Source organism: Humulus lupulus, chromosome 7 (genome assembly GCF_963169125.1).
Source record: "Humulus lupulus chromosome 7, drHumLupu1.1, whole genome shotgun sequence".
NCBI classification, from domain to species: domain Eukaryota; kingdom Viridiplantae; phylum Streptophyta; class Magnoliopsida; order Rosales; family Cannabaceae; genus Humulus; species Humulus lupulus.
This window is the reverse complement of record NC_084799.1, coordinates 54,182,927-54,196,100: the sequence shown is the minus strand read 5'-3', so window position 1 is coordinate 54,196,100 and position 13,174 is coordinate 54,182,927.

Here is a 13,174-nt window from a genome sequence, read left to right as displayed (position 1 = left end):
AATAAGGCAATCTACTCGATATATATTAGTAGATGGAATCCTGTACCAACGAGGGTATTTATTACCATTTTTGTGTTGTGTCACTAAAGAAAAAGCCAAGGAACTTTTGCAAAAGTACACAAAGGATTTTGCGGTGACCATGTTGGGGGCAGAGTTTATCTAAAAAAGTGTTAAGGCAAGGGTACTTCTGGCGAACTATGAATGAGGGTGCAATGAAGTACGTACAAAAATGCGACAAGTGTCAAAGATTTTCCAAGACTCCTGGAGCAACTCCCAACAAGTTAAACTAAATGCAAAGCCCTTGGCCATTTGTAGTCTGGGAAATAGATTTGATCGGAGTCTTACCAACAGGAAAAAAAAGGACTCAAGTATGCGGTCGTAGATGTTGACTACTTCACCAAATGGACAGAAGTTGAGTCGTTAGCAACCATCACATCAAAAAAGGCTCTTGAATTTGTGGTCAAAAACATAATTTTTCGTTATGGCCTACCGAAGAAGATAGTGTTAGACAACGGAACGCAGTTGGATAGCAACATGTTCACAATTTTTTACGAACAACATGGTATTACTAAAAGCTTCTCTTACGTTGTGAATACACAAGCAAATAGACAAGTCGAGGCTGTGAAAAAGACTCGGAAAGACACTCTTAAGAAAAGGGTCAAACAAGCTAAATGTGTGTGGCCAAAAACACTACGCGAAGTACTCTGGTCGTATAGATAAACCCTCCAAACGAAAACTGGTCGTACACCATTTTCTTTAGCATATGGGTATGAAGCCATGTTACAAGTTGAATTAAATCCACCATCCCACCACAGGATCACATACAACCAAAGTAGCAATCACCAACTATTGGCAGAATTATTAGACTTAATCGAGGAACGATGAGAACAAGCCTAGTTACGAGTAGCATCTCACCAACAAAAAATCACTCGATATTTTAACTCCATAGTACACGAGAAGAAGTTTCTGTTTGGTAACTTATTATATGACGCCCCACATCACTATGGCTGCTTTCTGGAATGACGACTGGCCCTACAAACCAACACGAGTCTTTTCAGCGTGCTTTGTCCTCACTCACATGCTTCCTAGGAAAACTTCCCAGGAGGTCACCCATCCCTAGATTACCCCAGGTCAAGCACGCTTAACTTTGAAGTTCTCAAGTGATGGGCTACCAAAAAGAAGATGCATCTTGTTGATATAGGTAGTACCCATCAATCCTTTTAAGCCCTCTTCAACTGTGTACTCTCATACCTACACAGTCTTAGAATCATCACACTTGACCTTCCCCAGGCGGTGTGGGATTGCACAGCTTACCCGGTATTTCCCCTTACGGATCACGGGATTATGACTATCACAATCACCCCCCCTTACGGGCCCGACGTCCCCGTCGGCCACACCTCCGGCTGGGTCAAGGCTCTGATACCACATAGTCTTTCACCAGTTCCAACCACCGCCTCTGCCTCATATTCAAATCCTTCTATGTAAAGAAGTACTTGAGGCTCTTGTGGTCTGTACATATCTCACACTTCTCCCCATAAAGGTAATGCCTCCATACCTTCAATGCAAAGACCACTGCTGCCAACTCCAAATCATGAGTTGGATACCTCTGCTCATAATATTTTAACTGTTGTGATGCATAGGCAATCACCTTCTCTGCCTGCATAAGGACACAGCCTAGCCCCTCCCTCGAGGCATCACAGTAGACCATAAATTTCTCCTGACCAGTTGGAAGACTCAAGACTGGAGCAGTAATCAAACGCTGCTTTAACTCCTGGAAGCTATTCTCACATTTGTCTGACCATGTAAACTTCTAGTTCTTACGTGTTAATTCTGTCAATGGAGATGATATTCTGGAGAATCCTTCAACAAATTTCCTGTAATAGCCTGCCAACCCAAGGAAGCTTCTAATCTCTGAGGCATTCCTTGGCCTTGGCCAATTCTTCACAGCCTCAACCTTAGATGGATCCGCCTTGATCCCATCTCTACCAACAATATGACCCAACAATGTCACCTGCGGTAACCAGAACTCACACTTCTTAAACTTTGCAAATAACTTGTGTTCTCTCAGTCTCTGCAAGACTAACCTGAGATGTTGCTCATGCTCCTCCTCTGTCTGTGAGTAAATCAAGGTATCATCAATAAAGATGATCACAAACTGGTCCAGATAGTCCTTAAACACTCTATTCATTAGGTCCATAAAAGCTGCCAGAACGTTAGTCAAACCAGATGACATAACAAGAAACGCATAGTGCCCATATCTAGTACAGAAAGCCATCTTGAGTATGTCTTCATCCTTAATTCTCAACTGGTGATAACCAGATCGAAGATCTATCTTTGAGAATACCATTTTACCTTACAGTTGATCAAATAAATCATCTATCCTCGGTAAGGGATACTTGTTCTTGATGGTCAACTTATTCAGTTCTCTATAGTCTATACACATCCTTAGCAAACCGTCCTTCTTCTTCACAAATAACACCAGCACACCCCACAGTGAGAAACTAGGTCTAATAAAACCCAAATCCAACAACTCCTGTAACTGTACCTTGAGTTCCCTCAACTCAGCTGGGGCCATTCTGTAAGGTGCCCTAGACACTGGCTTTATCCCTGGTGCCAGCTCAATAACAAAGTCAATCTCTCAGTACGGTGACAACCCCGGTAGATCCTCTGGAAACACTTCCAGAAATTCACAGACCAACCTAGTCTCTGATGATCCCACTGGCATGACCTGCGTGGTATCCACCACACTGGCTAGGAATCCTATGCAGCCTTCCTGTAGTAGGTCCCTAGCCCTCAGTATCGAGATCATAGGCATTCGGGGTCCATGCACAGTTCCAACAAATACAAAAGGTTCCTCACCCTCAGGTTCAAAAGTTACCATCTTCTTTTTACAATCAATGGTTGCTCCATATCTAGTTAACCAATCCATCCCCAAAATCATGTCAAAATCAGTCATGGCTAACTCTATCAAATCAACTGATAGCTCCCTACCATCTACCATCACTGGTAAAGACCTAACCCACCTTCTGGAAACCACCAACTCCCCAGTTGGTAGCAATATCCCAAATCCCACAGCATAAAACTCACATGGCCTACACAAACTATCAACAATCCTACTAGATACATATGATTGTGTAGCACCAGAATCAATCAACACAGAATAATATATGTCAGCACTAGAGAGCTGACCTGTGACCACTGAAGGCCTAGCCTCAGCCTCAGCTTGTGTCAGTGCAAATACTCGAGCCGAAGTCGCGCTATCTGGCTTCTTAAGTTCTTCTTTCTTCAATCTTGGGCAATCCTTCTTAAGATGCCCCACAAGTCCGCATAACAAATAGGCCTTCGCTCGACACTCACCCAGATGACGTCTCTTTCACCTGGCACACTCTGTATATGTCTTCCAGTTCTCATTGTTGCCCTGACGGCCAATCTGCGCACCCTGTGGCCTCCTATCAGGTCTAGGAGCCAAACTGGTATCTGGGGTCTTTCTTTTCTGGTCACTGGGGCCTCCGCCCCTATTCACTCCTAAGAAGGGAGGTCCCGTCCTCCTCATATCTCTCCTGACTACATTATCACGCCAGATCTTATTCTCAGCACCCTCTGCAGTAAGGGCTCTCTCCACTACCTGAGCATAAGTTGTCACTCCAGGTACAGTGGTAATTCGGACATCCCGGGCTATCATAGGTTGTAGCCCCTGAAGGAATCTTTCCTTCCTTGTCCCATCAATGGGCACCAAATCTGGAGCAAACTTAGCTAATCTGTCGAATTTCAGGGCATACTCAGTCACTGTCATATTCCCGTGCAAAGTTTGCTAAATTCCTCGGCCTTTGCAGCTTTGACGGCCTCATTGTAATACTTTTCATTGAAGAGGGCTTTAAACTCTTCCCAACCCATAGTAGTTACATTTCTAGTCTGGGACACTACCTCCCACCAGATTCGAGCATCCTCCCGAAACATGTACGTGGCACAAGCTACTTTTTCATTGCCCACAACTCTCATGATGTCCAAGATGGACGTAATCATAGCCATCCACTTCTCTGCCTTAAGTGGATCTGCACCACCCTCGAATACCAGAGGGTGTTCATTCCTGAACCGCTCATATACCAATTCTCAACGGTTCTCCAACTTTGTCTGCTGCTGTACGGCCGGTACTGGAACAGCAGATGGGGGCCCTGAAGCAGCGTTCCCAGCTGGAACCTGTTGTTGCCTCAATCGTAATATCTCTTCATTCTGCCTCTATAGTTGAGCTTGCAGATCTGCAAGCACCTGTTGCCAGTTCTCAGGGGCTGGCGGAGGGTTCTAACCCTGACATTACTTTCGGCCTGATTTCCAGCACTGGCTGGCTCTTTAGATTGCCCTGGAAGCATACTTCCAAGTCTAACTGCTATCAATGACTTAGCTTATCAGGCAGTAATAACAATATCTCACATCAACCCACAGTTCAAAAACTGATCGAATAAACATCCACATCCATCGACAATGCTAATAAGCATCCCAATAATTCACACTCAATAACCGTGCTAGTAAGCAGAGAAATTCATGGTATCATCTATAAAAAAATGCTAATAAGCATATTCTTTGGCATGCATAACCACCTAACAATGTTAATAAACATTTTCCTTAAGCATACTACGGTGCTAATAAGCATCCTCTATCCATGGTACACATACAACGGCGCTAATAAGCGTTTCTGACATCCATCAAGTTCAGTGACGCTAATAAGCAGTCCTATAACATTTATAAATAATTATCATGCTAATAAACACGTTCTCAATTTACATGCAGCAGTCAAGGGCCAGGCCCTATCAGAATAGCCCATGCTTCTTATTCAAACTAGCAGATAAAGCACACATAATTCATTTAAGCATGTATACACATAATTACATTAATAGTTACCCAACCCTGAGTCGAGATTGTCTTTAGCAGTGAATGTACATGCCCAGTCCAACATCAGGAACCCTTAAACCTTGGCTGCTCTGATACCATTTATGACGCCCCACGTCACTATGGCTGCTTTCTGGAATGATGACTGGCCCTACAAACCAACACGAGTCTTTTCAGCATGCTTTGTCCTCACTCACATGCTTCCTAGGAAAACTTCCCAGGAGGTCACCCATCCCTAGATTACCCCAGGTCAAGCATGCTTAACTTTGGAGTTCTCAAGTGATGGGCTATCGAAAAGAAGATGCATCTTGTTGATATAGGTAGTACCCATCAATCCATTTAACCCCTCTTCAACTGTGTAGTCTCATACCTACACAATCTTAGAATCATCACACTTGACCTTCCCCAGGCGGTGTGGGATTGCACAGCTTACCCGGTTTTTTCCCTTACGGATCACGGGATTATGACTGTCACATATTACTTAGTTGAGTTTTTCTAAACACGCGTGACCAGGCTACTAGATTACTCTTACCTAATTGGGAAGGCCCTTATCAAGTTGAAGAGATTCTCCAACCAGGAACTTACAAACTTGCTCGGTTAAATGGTGATCTGGTTCCTCGATACTGAAACGGGGTTTTTCTTGCTTGTAAAATGAGGAGTTTGTAAAATTAGGTCCAAATGAATCATTTAGCGAGTTAAGCGCTATTTTTAAAACACAGAGTGTAACGGTCCAATTCTAGCTTGCCCTTACCAGCACCATAGGGCACCCAATAGCCAAGACCCAGCAAGAAAATCCCAAATGGCATAATGATAACCCAATTATTTATAAGAAATAAACACATACTTCACAGATACAAAGTGCATTTATTCCAATCATATAAATCGTAAGCTTGTTTCACAATTTGCAAGTATGCTCATTTCAATCACATGAATCATTTACATGGCCCAGGAAAACAGCCTCACCGAATGACCCAACTGAGCGAGGTGCATACACCAGTGCCAAGCCTATGGTCCATGCCAGGCGAGTGGGGACTACACCCTTAAATTGGACTCGCCTTCACGAAACATGTTACGCACTATAGCTGACCGGCCCACGTGACACACAATGGTTGAATTTCAATTGCACCAATCATTCACAGATAATTCAATGCTAGCATGCATGACAACCAATATGCTCTATGTGCATATGCTAGTTTTCTTACCTCGGGTCCTATGTTGAAGACGGAGAGACCTCGAGTACGATCCCTTTTCTGAACCTCGTAGAAACCCTAGTTACAATGCATGTGTACACTTATCAGGAATCCAATCTAGATCCTAGGTTCCAATCCAAACTCTAACTCTCAAAACCATTGTTCCTAGTTAACGAGGCACTAGAAATGTCACCCGAGCCCCCAAGTGGGTCCCCAAACTAGATTTCTGAGACCCCAAGCCTTATTCTGAAAATTCGGAATACTAATATTTCGGGACACCTGGCGCGATCGCCCCTGTAGAAACTTTGGGGTTTCTGGGGGCACTGAAGCAATCGCGCCCTGCCCAGCGTGGTCACAGTCCTAGTCTCGAATTCCTAATTTCAATTCCAAATTTCACCTTTTTCTGGGACACTAGCGCAGTCGTGCCACAACCTAGCGTGGTCGCGCTAGGTCACCAGAAATCCAAAATTGCCCTAAATTTATAGTGTTCTTCCCCCAAAAACTTTCCATGCGACTTTCTGCATTTTCCAACCTCTAAACCATACTCAAAATCAATTTAACAAGCATATTCTAACACTAAAACAACTACAAAGCAGTACTACCACTCCAAAACACCAACAAAACATAATTAAAATACCAAGATTGCAAAATTCAAAACTAGGAACTCTAGAACTCAAACTCTTACTTCAAATCCAAAAATCACAACTGAATACACAAAATCAAATGTAATAGAACTTCTAGACAGGTTATAAGTTATTTTCAATTCTCAAAACATCAACCAAACCTTCCAAGACTACCCAAACTAAAAATTCTAAGTCAAAACCTCAAAAAAACTCAAGAACACCCAAAATTCATGAACTTAAGAAAAGAAGAATTAACTCACTAAAATTTTGAATTTCATGATTAGTTCTGAAGTCTCCAACAACTTCTAATCCTCCAAGAGACGCGAAGTCTCCTCCAAAATGGTCTTGTGGACCAAGATTGTTCCTCACGTATGAGTATTATTGAAGAGTAAGAGTAAAGGCTTTGGAGCATGGGAATTATAATCAGAGGTACAAGGTTTACTATCTGATGTGTTCGAGTAAATTTCGAGGACGAAATTGTTATAAAGAGGGGATAGTTGTAACGACCCAAAATTACTAATAAGGCTCAAGGGCCTTGATTAGTGTGTTGGGAGGGCATAATTGGAAGTTATGTGAATTAATGGTGAAAATGTATGATTATATGGATATGTGAAATGCATGTTTATGAGTATTAGATAGGCATGCGGGGCCTGTCTGGTCTATAAGGGCATAATTGTAATTTTGGCCTGTTAGGGCATAAATGTGATAAACTGTTGAGACCACATTATTATGTGGATATATTTACATTTGCAGCATTCAACCTGAGACGGTCCCAGGGAGCCGTTTAGCTAGAAAGTCATAACGGGGTCGAATACCCAGCTCGAGAAGAGCTTAGGGGTAATTTGGGAATATTATAATGTGTTCGGGAATTATTGAGTAATGATTAGTAGCTTGTTAATAATTTGGTATGTTGTGATTAAATGTGGATTTATAGGAATACTTGAGGACTTAGCGGGATTTGGGTGAAATGATGGAATCGCCCTTGAGGTTGTATAAGGATTTTATTATGGGAAAGAGCAAATAGGTAATTTGGCTTTAGGAGAAGATAACCTTGGCTGAGAGGAAGTCATTTACATTTTTTCTACACTTGGACTCATTCTAGAGTTTGCTGGGAGTTTAGAGGGAACCAAGAAGCTAGAAGGAGAGGAGGAGCTAGTTTTCCTTGAGATCAAGGAAGGAATTCAAGGCTAGGATTTGGGAGACTGAGCTAGGTTCAAAGGTAAATTCTAATTTAGTTTCTGGATTAAATTCTATTGAGATATATTATGGGTGTGAGCTGAAATGTGTTTATTCTGTGGATCATTGGAGTGAAGACTTGGCAAGGTTAAGCTATGGATTAGAGAATTTGGGCATGGAGTTTAATTTGAGAGAGGCTCAGGGACGAATTTCTACTCAAGGTAAGGGTTTCATGCATCTTTGAAGTTATTAGATGGTGTGGTTTAAGTTTTCTGGTTTATGGTTTAAGTTTTGTAAAGTTTGAAATCACTTTGTGATTCTGAGTTTGGAGGAGTGTTTGGGTGTGTTTTTGGTGTTCATAAGTTGTTATACTGTTTATATGACATTCTGGGTCAAATTGGGCACTTGGGTGTGCTTGGGTATTGATTTGGAAGAGTTTTGGCTTAGGAAAATGCTGGAAAAAACCTAGTTTTCTGGGTTCGCGTATGAGCGCCGTGGCCCTATTCTTTCGTGCCGCAGCGCTAGGTTGAATCAGGAGGAGGGAACCACTCTGGGTGTTGCGGCCCTATAGGGCTGTGTCGCGGTGCTAGGCTAGTTTCAAGAAAGGGGAAAATTGAGTTTTAGGGTTTTGGCTCAGGGGGCTCGGGAGACGCTTCCGCTACCTTGTGTGGGGAAACGGGAGGTCCCAAGAGCACGGGATTGGTTCCGGGAGATGATTATGGATTGGTTAGTAATGAAAGTGCTATATATGTGTTGTGACTAGGTTTTCGGTGAGGCTCAGGTTAGAGGACTGTGCTCAGGATTTCGGTGCTCAAGAAGCTCGGGACACAGGTAAGAAAACTGCACCCGTTTACGTGGATAGGATGGGACTAAGTGTTCCCTATATTCGTATGCACTGTTATATGATTGTGATTAACCATGTGAATATATTGGGATTAAGGGCTCCCCATAATTTTATGAATGTCATAAGGTGGTGTTATGCCATGGGGACGTGTGAGAAATGGCCTAAGAGTGCCAAAATAAATACTTGCGCACAGGACGCGGCTCAGCCACTGGTAGCTGAGGACAACTTAATAATCACTGAGCTCGGTTTAAGTAGGCCGAAGTCAGTGGGTTGAACACTGTGCTTGGCCTAAGTGAGCCATAGACAATGGATTAAATAGAGGATGCGGCCTAAGGGCGTCGTCCCTTGTTATTGTTTGACGTGTATACTGTTGTTAATTTGATGTATATGATATGTTGAATATCGGGAAACTAGATCATTGGTTATTGACTGATGTCCTTGATTAAGTGAATGCTATGGCTTGCTAGTTAATTGATTAATGTCTTTTAAATCATTTGGTTATGCTCTGTGATCTATTTGATTATCGATATCGAATGTGCTATGATGTTATAGTTTTCTTGCTGGGCCTTGGCTCACGGGTGCTAAGTGGTGTAGGTAAAGGCAAGGGTATGATGGGTTGACCATGAGTTGGAGAGCTCTAGGGGCAAGGTGTACATTGTCAACTGCTCGGCCGCCACGGTCGAGGGATTGTACAGGGACGGAAACCTAAAATTTGTATTTTTCCATTAGAGTGGCTTGATTATTTATAAGATTTGGAAATTCTGTAACTATGTTGTTTAAACCGTGATTTGGGATCCCATGTACCAAACATTTATTTTAATGAGAATTATTTGTTTATAACCAAAATCTTTTAAACCTAATCTGTTGGTGTCGTTAGATTCACATTTTTATTTAAATGATTTGATTAGCAAGTCTCGCACTATTTCAAACACACAGTGTAACGGTCTTGGTTATCCATGGTGTTACAACAGTGCTACAGACAGAGACAAAAAACCCCAGAAAAGCCAGGCCTAGCGCTGTAGCACCCTAAAGCTAGCGCTATAGCACTACTAACAGCACCAGAACACCCTGAGTTTTTTCCTTCGAATTTTCCCGAGCCAAAACTCTCGAAAACCCTTCCAAACCTCAACCACACTTTAAATTAAGCCTACCATCCACTACATCTCATCCCACATGGCCCAACAACATCAAACTTTGCCACATGCACCATCAAACACAAAAAAACAAGAGTTGAGCTTGAAGCTGAAGAATTACATCAGAAAAACCAGAAACTACCCAGAAATTCAAATGACCAAGTCCAGAATTGTTACCTTTAATGGGGAATTCAACCCTAGGTTGCCCTCTAAGCCCTTCCAACCTTTAGCTCCTCATTTCCCCAAGCTCAAATCCTTGAATTCCCATCCAAAAAACTCAAATTCAGAACAACTCATTAAAGTCAGAAAATTCAAACCAAACTCTTTAAGCTTTACCTTAATTGAACTTTCATTCCAGCAGAACTTCCTAGCTTCACCAAGGACCTAAGTTTCAAGCTCTAGCCGAAGCCTCCTCTGAGTTACAGCTTCAAATTCCACAAGAAATGGTGAAGAAGACAACCATTCGAGAGAGAGAGAGAGAGAGAGAGAGAGAGAGAGAGAGAGAAAGAGAGAGGTCATGTACTCTATTTTCCCTTCTTTCTTTCTTTCCTTCAACTTCTAAAACTTTCTACAGCTTCCACTAAGGCTAAATGGCAGAATAACACTTATCCTCTTTTAACCATCAAAAAGACCATTTTGCCCTCCCATTAAAACCTAAGCCTTTAAACATTCCAAGGGGCATTTTGGTCATTTGCTCCCAATTCCCGCTAATTCCTCGAGTGTCCCTAATAATTACCGCTTAAACATCATCACTTAATTAATCACCAATTATTTTCCTCAATGTCAAATAGTCTCCAGTTTATTTCCCAAGTTCCCAGAAATACCCCAGGCTCCCCCGAGTCGAGTATAAGTCCCCGCTGTGACTATTTCGCTAAACCGCTCACTAGGATCGCCTCGAGTCACCAGCTGCAAATATATCAACATAATAATGTGGTCTCAACAATTTATCACAAATAATTACACTTATGCCCTCAACGGGAAAAAATTACAAATATGCCCCTTATAAGCTAAGCAGGGCCTACATGCATACTAATACTCTCAATCATGCATCTCATATATCCAAATAATCATATAAGCATGCTTATCACATAATCATGCATTTGATCATTTAAATCACACATAAACCAATTATGCGCTCCCAGCATACTAATCAAGGCCCTTAAGCCTTAATAGTATTTTTGGGTCGTTACAACTATCCCCTCCTAATGAGAATTTCGTCCTCGAAATTTACCTGAATAATTCGGATACTGATCCCGCATCACTGACTCAAGCTCCCAGGTCGCCTCCTCGACCTTACTATTCCTCCATAATACCTTAACCAGAGGAATCATCTTATTCCGTAGAACCTTATCCTTCCGATCTAAATCTGAACTGGCCGTTCTTCATAAGACAAATCTGTCTGCAATTCCAAGTCTTCATACTTCAACACATGTATCATATCTGAGACGTACTTCCAGAGCATAGAAACATGGAATACGTCATGAACTCCCGAAAACGACGGTGGCAAAGCTAACCTGTAAGCCACTTGTCTGATCCTTTCCAGGATCTCAAAAGGTCCAATGAAGAGTTAGCCAGACAGGCTACTGATGCCCAGGCACCTCCCCGAAGACCTAGAGGATGTCCACTTGGGAGCATGACTATCAGGAAGCATCGCAACAGAATCAATTATAAAAAAATTAAGTAAAAGACAATTATTCATTTAATTAAATTAAATATGAAATTGAATGAACCCGCCGATGTAGCATTATAAACATTATTGTTACGAGGTCCCGAAGAAGTACCCGAGTCGAGGCCACCATCAACCCAACTGCAGAATTGTCAATAGGAACGGGTAATAACCGAGCCCCTCCAGTGGCACGAAACCCGAATCCTGATGCTACCAGAAACAACCCGAAGCCTATTCGAGCAAAATCTGGGCCATCCAGGCCCAACAATGGGAGACATCCACCATCACCCATAAGGCACCCCTCACCAGTCTAAGAGGTCCCACGACCTGCACCACGGAGGCCATCTCACAATGACAGTCGAGATGTAAACCGATAAGCTAGGCCTGGGCAGGGGAACGAAAGGGAGGCTACCCGAGATCACATAGCTCCTTAACCTTCGGGAAGCCAAATGTCAAGATCACAAATTGCTGGAACAAGGAGGCCAGTAGGGGAACCACCTAGTAATCATCAAGCCACACATCTGGAGAGGGCTACAAGTTATGCAAGTGGAAGCTCGGACTACACTTAGTCTATATCGTGATTGGATCGCCAATCCAGTGTTGGTACCAAAGCCCAATGACAAATGGAAAACTTGTATCGATTACTCAAATCTTAACAAGGCATGCCCTAAAGACTGTTTCTCCTTACCTCGAATAGATGAGCTCGTAGATGCCACAGCAGGTCATGGCATAATGTCATTCATGGACGCTTATTCTGGATATAACCAGATTTCCATGTATGCACCAGATAAGGAACACACGAGCTTCATAACCGACAAAGGGTTATACTGCTACAATGTTATGCCTTTCGGGCTCAAAACACTAGAGCCACATACCAAAGGATGGTGAACAGGATGTTTGCCGAGTAGATAGGAAACAACATGGAAGTTTATGTTGACGATATGTTATTCAAATCAAAACATAACGATAACCATGTGGATGATCTCGCAGAGTGCTTTATTGTACTTTGAAAATACAATATGAAACTTAACCCACAAAAGTGCTCGTTTGAAGTGCCTTCGGGAAATTTCCTTGGATTTATAGTAAATGCACGAGGGATAGAGGTTAATCCTGACAAGAATAAGGCATTGATAGATATGCCCTCACCTCAGAAGCATAAGGATGTCCAGAGCTTAATTGGACAGATGGCGGCATTAAGTAGGATTATCTCGAAATCTATGGACCAATGTCTTCCATTTTTCAACCTTTTGAGAGGGGGCAAAAAATTCGAGTGGATAGAAGAGTGCGAGCTCGCATTCCAAAATCTTAAGAAGCACCTCGCCAAACCACCAATCTTGTCGAAACCTATCACGGGAGAGGTTTTGTATCTATACCCCGCTACAACCGAGCACGCCATTTGTGCGATGCTAGTACGTGAGGAGAAGTATACTATGTCAGCAAAAGGTTATTGGGGGCAAAATCGAGATACCCGTTAATGGAAAAATTGGCTCTGAGTCTGATACATTCATCTCAAAAGCTCCGACCTTACTTCCAAGAACATCATATCCATGTGCTAACTGACCAGCCGCTACGGAAAGTTTTGTCCAAACCAAAGGCTTCCAGAAGATTGTTAAAGTGAGTTGTTGAACTCAGGCAATTCAAGATCACATACCACCCAA